Source organism: Cynocephalus volans, chromosome 11 (genome assembly GCF_027409185.1).
Source record: "Cynocephalus volans isolate mCynVol1 chromosome 11, mCynVol1.pri, whole genome shotgun sequence".
NCBI classification, from domain to species: domain Eukaryota; kingdom Metazoa; phylum Chordata; class Mammalia; order Dermoptera; family Cynocephalidae; genus Cynocephalus; species Cynocephalus volans.
The window spans coordinates 95,716,998-95,727,304 of NC_084470.1; positions in this window are offsets into that span (position 1 = coordinate 95,716,998).

Genomic DNA, 10,307 nt, shown 5'->3' on the forward strand with positions numbered 1-10,307 from the left:
GAGTGATAATTCTAAGGAAACTAAAAGAGATATAAGAAAACTCTGCTAGACAACATGATGAAATAAAGAAAAGTACACAGGACCTGAAAGAAGAAATGTACAAGGAAACCAATGCCCTGAAAAAGAATGTAGCAGAGCTTGCCGAGGTGAAGAATTCATTCAATGAAATAAAAAACACAACAGAGAGTTTAACCAGCAGGCTTACAGAAGCAGAAAGAGAACATCTGACCTTGAAGGTGGGCAGTTTGAAATAACACAGGCAGACAAAAAAAAAAAAAAAAAGAATTAAAAACATTGAAGAATATCTCAGAGATAGCAGACAACCTTAAGCACTCAAATATCCGAGTCATGGGTATTCCAGAAGGGGAAAAAAAAAAGGAGATTGCATTGAAAACATATTCAACAAAATAGTGGCAGAAAACATCCCAGGTATAGGAAAAGACACAGATCTTCAGATTCAGGAAGCTCAAAGATACCCAAATATATTCAACCCAAAAAGGTCTTCTCCAAGACATGTTACAATCAAATTAGCAAAATTCAATGACAAAGAGAGAATCTCAAATGCTGCAAGAGAGAAGCATCAAATCACCTATAAGGGAGCCCCAATCAGACTAACATCAGACTTTTCATCACAAACCCTAAAAGCCAGAAAGGGATGGGATGATATATTCAAAACACTAAAAGACAGAGATTGCGAGCCAAGAATACTGTACCCCGAAAATCTATCCTTCCGAAATGAAGGGCAAACTGTATATTTCTCAGACAAACAAAAACTGCAGGAGTTCCCTACCAAACGACCACCCTTACAAGAAATTCTCAAGGGAGTACCGGGTTTGGTACCTGAAAAATAACTACCACTTTCATAAAAACCCAAGAAAATCAAAACCCACTAGTAAAATAAAAATGCCAACAATGAAGAGAGAAAAAAAATTATCTACAACCCAAGAAACCAACGAATACAGAAGACAAACAGTAAATCAGAAAGGAACAAAAGACACTTAAGACATCCAAACAAAAATCAATAAAATGCTAGGAGTAAATCAACACTCTTCAATAACAACTCTTAATGTAAAAGGATTAAATTCCCCAATCAAAAAACAAAGACTGGCTGAGTGGATTAAAAAGGAGGACCCAACTATATGCTGCCTTCAAGAGACCCACCTCACCTATAAAGACCCACATAAACTAAGAGTGAAAGGATAGAAAAAGATTTACCATGCAAACAGAAATGAAAAACGAGCTGGAGTAGCTATTCTGATATCTGATAAAATAAACTTTAAACTAAAAACCATAAAAAGAGATAATGAGGGCCACTACATAATGATAAAAGGATTGATCCATCAAGAACATATAACAATCATAAATATATATGCACCCAATGTCAGAGCAGCCAGATTTATAAAGCAAACTCTATTAGACCTAAAGAAGGAAATAGACACTAATACCATAATAGCAGGGGACCTGAACACCCCACTATGAATATTGGACAGATCATCTAGGCAAAGAATCAGCAGAGAAACACAAGATCTAAACAATACTCAAGACCAATTGGACTTGGCAGATATCTATAGAACATTCCATACAACAACCTCAGAATATTCATTCTTCTCATCAGCACATGGATCATTCTCCAGGATAGATCACATGTTAGGTCACAAATCAAGTCTCAACAAATTCAAAAAGATTGGAATTATCCCATGTATTTTCTCAGACCACGATGGATTAAAATTAGAAATCAATAACAAATGAAATTCTGGAAACTAAATAGCATTCTACTTAATGACATATGGGTCCAAGAAGAAATCAAAGAGGAAATCAAAAAATTTACTGAAACTAATGAAAACAATGATACATCATACCAAAACCTGTAGGATACTGCAACAGCAGTACTAAGGGGGAAATTTATCGCATTAAATGCTTACTTCAGAAGAATGGAAAGATGGCAAGTGAACAACCTAATACTTCACCTTAAAGAACTGGAAAAACAAGAACAACCTAAACACAAATCTAGCAGATAGAAAGAAATCATTAAGATCAGAGCAGAACATAATGAAATTGAAACCCAAAAAACAATACAAAAGATCAACGAATCAAAAAGTTGGTTTTTTGAAAAGATAAATAAAATTGACAAACATTAGCATGGCTAACTAGAAAAAGAAGAGAGAAGACCCAAGTAACAAAAATTAGAACTGAAAAAGGTGACATTACAGCTGACACCTCTGAAATACTAGTATTCATTAAAGACTAGTATAAACAATTTTATGCCAACAATTTTGAAAATCTGGAGGAAATGGATAAATTTCTGGGCACATACAAACTACCAAAACTGAGCCAAGACCATGTAGAAAATCTGAACAGACCAATAACAATAAAAGAGATTGAAGCTGTTATCAGAAGGTTCCCAACAAAGAAAAGCCCAGGACCAGATGGATTCACAGCAGAATTCTACCAAACATTCAAAGAGGAATTGACACCAATTCTTTACAAATTATTCCAAAAGATTGAAACAGAGGCAATTCTCCCAAACTCATTCTATGAAGCAAACGTCACACTGATACCAAAACCAGGTAAAGATACAACAAAAGAAGAAAACTACAGGCCAATATCGTTGATGAATATAGACGCAAAAATCCTCAATAAAATACTAGCTGACAGAATACAGCAATACATACACAAAATTATACACCACGATCAAGTGGGATTTATCCCAGGGATGCAAAGTTGGTTCAACACACACAAATCAATAAATGTGATACACCATATCAATAAAATCAAGCAAAAGGACCATATGATCATCTCTATAGATGCTGAAAAAGCATCTGATAAAATTCAACACTCATTCATGATAAAGACCCTCTACAAGTTAGGTATAGATGGAAAGTATCTCAACATAATTAAAGCCATATATGATAAACCCCCTGCCGATATCATCCTGAATGGGGAAAAGCTGAAAGATTTTCCTTTAAGAACAGGAACTAAACAAGGATGCCCACTCTCACCACTCCTATTCAACATAGCATTGGAAGTACTAGCCTGAGCAATCAGAGAAGAGGAGATAAAGGGCATCCAGATTGGAAAAGATGAAGTCAAATTGTCCTTGTTTGCAGATGACATGATCTTATATATCAAACAGCCTAAAGCCCCTACAAAAAAACTCTTGGAGTTGATAAATGATTTCAGCAGTGTTGCAGGATACAAAATCAACACACAAAAATCAGTAGCATTTCTATTCTCCAATACTGAACATGCAGAAAGAGAAATCAAGAAAGCTTGCCCATTTATAATAGCCACCAAAAAAGTAAAATACTTAGGAATAGAGTTAACCAAGGATTGAAAAATCTATATAATGAAAACTACAAAACCACTGCTGAGACAAATTAAAGAAGACACAAGAAGATGGAAAGATATCCCATGCTCTTGGATTGGAAGAATCAACATTGCGAAAATGTCCATACTACCAAAAGTGACATACAAATTCAATGCAATCCCCAATAAATTCCAATGACATTTTTCTCAGAAATGGAAAAAACTATCCAGACATTTATATGGAATAACAAAAGACCATGCATAGCCAAAGCAATTCTGAGCAAGAATAATAAAGCTGGATGCATAACATTACGTGACTTTAAACTATAATACAAAGCTATAACAACCAAAACAGCGTGGTACTGGATAAAAACAGACACACTGATCAATGGAATAGGATAGAGAATCCAGAAATCAACCCACACACCTACAGCCATCTGATCTTTGACAAAGGCACCAAGCCTATACACTGGGGAAGAGACTGCCTTTTCAGCAAATGGTGCTGGGAAAACTGGATATTTATATGTAGTAGAATGAAACTAGACCCATACCTTTCACTATATACTAAAATCAACGCAAAATGGATTAAAGAATTAAATATACACCCTGAAACAATAAAATTTCTTAAAGAAAACATAGGAGAAACACTTCAGGAAGTAGGACTGGGCACCGACTTCATGAATATGACCCCAAAAGCACGGGCAACCAAAGGAAAGATAAACAAATGGGGTTATATCAAACTAAAAATTTCTGCACAGCAAAAGAAACAATTAACAGAGTTAAAGGACAACCAACAGAGTGGGAGAAAATATCTGCAAAATATACATCTGACAAAGGATTAATATCCAGAATATACAAGGAACTGAAACAACTTTACAGCAAAAAAAAAAAAGTAACCCAATTAAAAAATGGGCAAAAGAGCTAAAGAGGAATTCCTCCAAGGAAGATATACAAATGGCCAACAGACACATGAAAAAATGTCAACATCACTCAGCATTCCGGAAATGCAAGTCAAAACCACACTGAGATACCATCTCATCCCAGTTAGGATGGCTAATATCCAAGACTGTAAATGATAAATGCTGGCGAGGTTGCAGAGGAAAAGGAACTCTCATATATTGTTGGTGGGACTTCAAAATGGTCCAGCCTCTATGGAAAATGGTATGGAAGTTCCTTAAACAATTGCAGATAGATCTACCATATGACCCAGCTATCCCACTGCTGGGAATATACCCAGAGGAATGGAAATCATCAAGTCGACAGTATACCTATTCTCCAATGTTCATTGCAGCAATATTTACAATAGCTAAGAGCTGGAATCAGCCCAAATGTTCATCATCAGATGAGTGGATATGGAAAATGTGGTATATCTACATGATGGAATACTACTCTGCTATAAAAACGAATGAAATACTACCATTTGCAACAACATGGACGGACTTAGAGAGAATTATATTAAGTGAAACGAGTTAGGCACAGAAAGAAATATCACATGTTCTCACTTACTTGTGGGAGATAAAAATGAATAAATAAATACACAAATAAACTGGGGTGGGGAAGGGAAGAAGACACAACAATTACAATTCCTTGAGGTTGATATGACAAGTGGACAGATATGAGGTTGTTGGGAGGGAGGGAGGTTTCAGTAATGGGCCACAATAGTCAACCACTTTGTATATTGACAAAATTGAATTAAATTAAATTTTATAAAAAAGAAATTGGTTAATGGACACAAAAAATGAATATGTTTGTAATGATGAATATGCTAATTATCCTGATTTGATCATCACATATTATACATAAGTATTTTTTTTTCTTGAGATTTACTCTTTTTTAATCAATGACCACCTTATCCAGCTTTGAAAATCTGGACAAAGAGGAGTCTGAGAAGAGGCCTGAACATAAACAAGTATTGATAGTCAGTGCTGTACCCTACAACTATGTATAATCAATTTATGTTTCAATAAAAAAAAATTTTTTAAAGAATTATCCCTTTTGATATGACTACAATATCATATTCTGGTACTATGTCAATTTTTACAAATGCAATTAAATCATTACAATATTATTATGGTTATAACACACTACTAGAAACAGCACAGAATAGAAACATCACAGAGTCAATAGCAAAATTTCTAAAATACATGGAAATGTATTCACAGTAATAGCAGAGAAAGAGATTGGGAAAGAAAAAATATTTGAAAAGAAATGGCTATAAACATTCCAAATGTGGGGCCAGCCCATGGCTCATTTGGGAGAGTGCAGTGCTGATAACACCAAGGCCTCGGGTTTGGATCCTTACATAAGGATGGCCGGTTTGCTCACTGAGCTGACAATACCATGTCAAGGGTTTGGCTCCCTTTACCAGTCATCATTTAAAAAAAAAGTTCCAAATATGATGAAAAAATATATATGTAAATGGTTTTCATGTATATACATATATGTATGTATATATATACATGTATGGAGTATACATATATATTTTTTACATATATATTATATATATTTTTTTTACATATATATTATATATATATTTATATATATTTGGAAGTTCAGCAAACTCCATACAGAAAAAATAAAATTAAGGAAAATCATGCTTAAGTAAATCATAATCACACTTCTGAAACTCAAAGATGAAAAACTCTTGAAAGCAGCTTGAGATAAATGATACATCACATATAGGAAAATAATGTTTTGAATGATCATCAATTTTTTTGTTAAAAACCATGAAATTCAAGAGCAAGTGTGAAAACATCTTTAAGTGCCTTGAAAGTATTTAAAAGCTTTTTAATCAGAATTTTACATCCAGCTAAAATACCCTTCAGAAATGAAGGCAAAATGAATGAATTCACAACTGAAGTAAGACTAAAAGAATTATTTGCCAACATATTTCCCAACAGGGAATGTTAAGTAAAGTATTTTGCGCAAGGAAATAAAAAAGACCACCATTATTTCTTCTTAGTGCGTCATTAAAATAGACTAAAAAACTATTTAGAGAAATCAGAGGGAAAACACTTCAAGACATTCGTCTATGCAAAAATTTTATGGAGAAGACTTCTAAAGCACAGTCAACAAATGAAAAAAAAAGTAGATAAATGTGATTACATCAAACTAAAAAGCTTCCGCACAGCAAAAGAAACAATCAACAGAGTTCCTTACTCATTATTGTTCTGTTCAGATTTTCTAATTCCTCATGATTCAATATTGGTAGGTTGTACATGTCCAGGAATTTACATCTTTTTTTTCTAGATTTTTCAGTTTGTAGGCATATAGTTGTTCATAATAGTTTTTTATGATCCTTTACATTTCTGTGATATCAGTTGTAATGTTCCCATTTTCAGCCCTGATTTTATTTGAATCTTCTTTTTTTCTTAGTCTACCTAAGGATCTGTCGACTTTATCTTTTCAAAAAACCAACTGTTTTATTGATCCTTTGTATTGTTTTAAAATTGCTAATTCATTTATTTCTGCTGTTATTTTTTGAATTTATCTTCTACTTATTTTTTATTTAGTTTGTTTTAATTTTTGAAGTTTCTGGTGGTGCAATGTTATTTTTTTTATTTGAAGTCTTTCTACTTTTTGATGTAGGCATTTATTGTTATAAACTTCACCCTTAGAACTGCTCTTCCTTTATCCCATAGGTTTTGGTATGTGAGTTTCCATTTTCATTTGTCTCAGGGACTATTTTGATTACTTTTTAATTTCATTCTGGACTCATTCATTGCTCATGTGTATAGGGTTTAATTTCCATTTATTTGTACAGTTTTCTTTTCTTTCTTTTTTTTTTTTTTAAAAGATGACCGGTAAGGGGATCTTAACCCTTGACTTGGTGTTGTCAGCACCACGCTCACCCAATGAGCAAACTGGCCATCCCTATATGGGATCCGAACCCAGGGCCTTGGTGTTATCAGCACCGCACTCTCCCGAGTGAGCCACAGGCCGGCCCTGTACAGTTTTCAATGTTCCTTTTCATACTGATTTGTAGATTTATTCCATTGCAGTTGGAAAAGGCACTTGATATAATTTCAATTTTTTTAATGTGTTGTCTTGTTTTGTGCACTAACATGTGGTCTGCTCTGAAGGATGTTTCTTGTGTTGCTGAGAAGAATGTGCATTCTGTAGTTCCTGGATGGAATGTTTTATAAATGTTTGTTAGGTTCATTTGGTCCAGCATGGAGTTTAACTCTGATGTTTCTTAGTTTATTTTTTGTGTAGGTGATATGTCCATTGCAGAAAGTGGGGTGCCGAAGTCCCCAGCTGTTATTATATTGGAGTCCATCTCTTGTCAAAAGAGTATATCTTGTGAAATGGGCCTAGGGTTATTTAATTCTGTAAGTTTTTGTTTGTCAAGGAAAGTCTTTATCTGCCCTTCATGTCTAAAGTATAACTTGCTGGGTACACTATTCTTGGTTGGCAGTTTTTCTCCATCAGTATTTTGAATATACAAGTATCATTTCACTCTCTCCTTGTACAGGATTCTGCTGGATCCATTGAAAGGCATGTTGGGGCTCTGTGAATGTGATGTTTCTCTTTCTTTTTCCTGCTCTCAAAATTTTTTCTTTGTCTCCGATTTTTGATTATTTGATTATGATGTGCCTTGGGGAAATTCCTTGAGTTGAATTTGATTGATGGTCTCTGAGCTTCCTGAGCCTGGATGCTGTAATCTTTCTTCAAATTTGGGAAATTTTTAGCCATTACTTGCTTAAATATCCTTTCTGGACCTTTTTCTCTCTTGTCTCTTTTGGAAAGTCTCCTTAAATGAAGGTTAGTTCACTTGATGGCATCCCATAATCCCTGTAGCCCTTCTTCATTATTCTTCATTTTTCCTCTGCTTGGCTTGTAGGTGGCTGTATTCTTGTCATGTCCTCACCAGGTCTACCCTCAAGTAAGTGTTATTTGTGTCCTATTCTCATTTTCTTATAAAGATACTAGTCATATTGAATTAGGGCAAACCCATATCATCTCCTTTTCCCTTAATTACCTCTTTAAAGGCTTTATTTCTAAATAGTCACATTCTCATGGGTTTGAGATTCAACATACAGATTTTGAGAGGACACAACTTAGCTCATAAAGACATGGCACAAATCTAAGAAATTGACATTGTACACTACTATTAATTAAACATTAGACTTCATTTGGATTTCACAAATTTTTTGTTTCGCAAGTTTTTTTTTTCCACAAGTTTTTTGGATTTCATGTCTTTGTCCCCATTTCCTGGCACACAGTTCCTAAAACCCTTGGAATCTCCAAACTGATGTGCCCTTTTGTATGCTATGAGATGACAGATGGATGGGGGCTCCTGGGGGATAGCTTCAGGATGGGGGCTGGTTGCTAGGAGAACCAACTATGTGATTAGAGGTTGGAACTTATTCAGCCCCATTCCCAACTTCCAGGGAGGAGAGAGGGCTGAAGGTTGTTTATCACGAATGGCCAATGACTTAAACAGTCATGCCTTCATAATGAAGCCTCCATAAAAACCCAAAAGGATTGGGCTCAGAGAGCTTCTGAGTTGCCTGGATGTATCTGCAGGGTGGTGCACCCAGAGAAAGCATGGAAGCTCCTCACCCCTTTCCCAATACCTTGCCCTTTGTAAAATCCTTTCATCTGGCTGTTCATTTGTATCCTTTAAAACATACTTTGTAATAAATCAGCAATAGTAAGTAAAGTGTTCCCTTGAGTTTTGTGAGCCTTTTTAGAAAATTAATAGAACCCAAAGAGGGGGTCATGGGAACCCGCATTTATAGTTGGTCAGTCAGAGCACAGGTAAAACAACCTCAGGCTTGTGACTGTCCCCCGAAGTGGGGGCAGTCTTGTGCTAACTCCAGGTAGATAGTGTCGGAGTTGAGTTAAATTGTAGGGTACCTGGCTAGTGTCTGCTGGAGAGTTGCTTGGTGTGTAGGGAAAAACCCCACACATCTGGTGTCAACAGTGAAGTATTGTGTTGAGTGGTGACTGTGTAATAGGAGAAGTTTTTCCTAGTATGTAAAGATGATATGAAGAGAATATAAATGGGCTTGAGAGACACTTCAACTTGATCAGTATCTTTTTAAACAACTTTCTCGCCAGCCTTGATTTCAACTTTGAGCTTTAATTATAGCTGGGCTTTATGAAGCCATGATGTGGGATAGGGCAATTGCCTGGCTGTGAACCTCCACTGAGAAGGGGTTAAACAATCCTTAGCATATGCTTTTTAAATTTTTACTATGGTAAATTTCAAACACGTATGAGAGTGATAAAATTACCACCTCATGAACACCCCTGCTCTGTTTTCTTAATGTCCTATTTTGGTGAACTAAATGCTCTTTTTCTCCACTCTTTGGCTGAATAAAGAAGACTATTTATATCACACACACACAGTGATTTCCAAAAGTACTATCCTGGGCCCACAGCAGGTAATGAAGATTATCAGTAAAACAGTCTAAATGTGCATGTCTTTTCTTTGGTTCTTCCAGGTGAATGAGACGTTTATTTTCACATAAGAGGCACGATCACGGGAGAATCCTATTCCGCCATCTTGCTTCACCCTCTGTTTAAATTAAGACTTGTAAAGTCCTAGAACTCACTTAGTACTAAAATTTAGTGTTCTATTAAGAAGCCTGGCTGACATGCTGCACTTGCCTACATCACAAAATAACAAAACAGACACAAAACACTATGTAGGTAGCTGCATTTCCAAATCAGTGTCAAGTAGCTCTGTTTCAATTGCAGCTGTTCTTTATAAATTACTAACCCTGCAATTATCTGTATTATTATCTCTTTGATCTTGCTAAGTCAAATGTGTCCCCCTAAAATTCAGGTAATGGAAATTTGATCTCCATTGTTAGTGTTAAGAGGGTGGGAAATGCAATTATGATATTTGAAAGGTGGAGCTTGAGAGGTGATTAGATAGTGAGGACTTTGCCATCATGAATGGATTGATCCATGTGGTTCTGATGGCTGTATAAGGAGAACGAATGATGTTAGCTTTCTTGCTCATGCTGTTCTCTCACCATGTGACACCC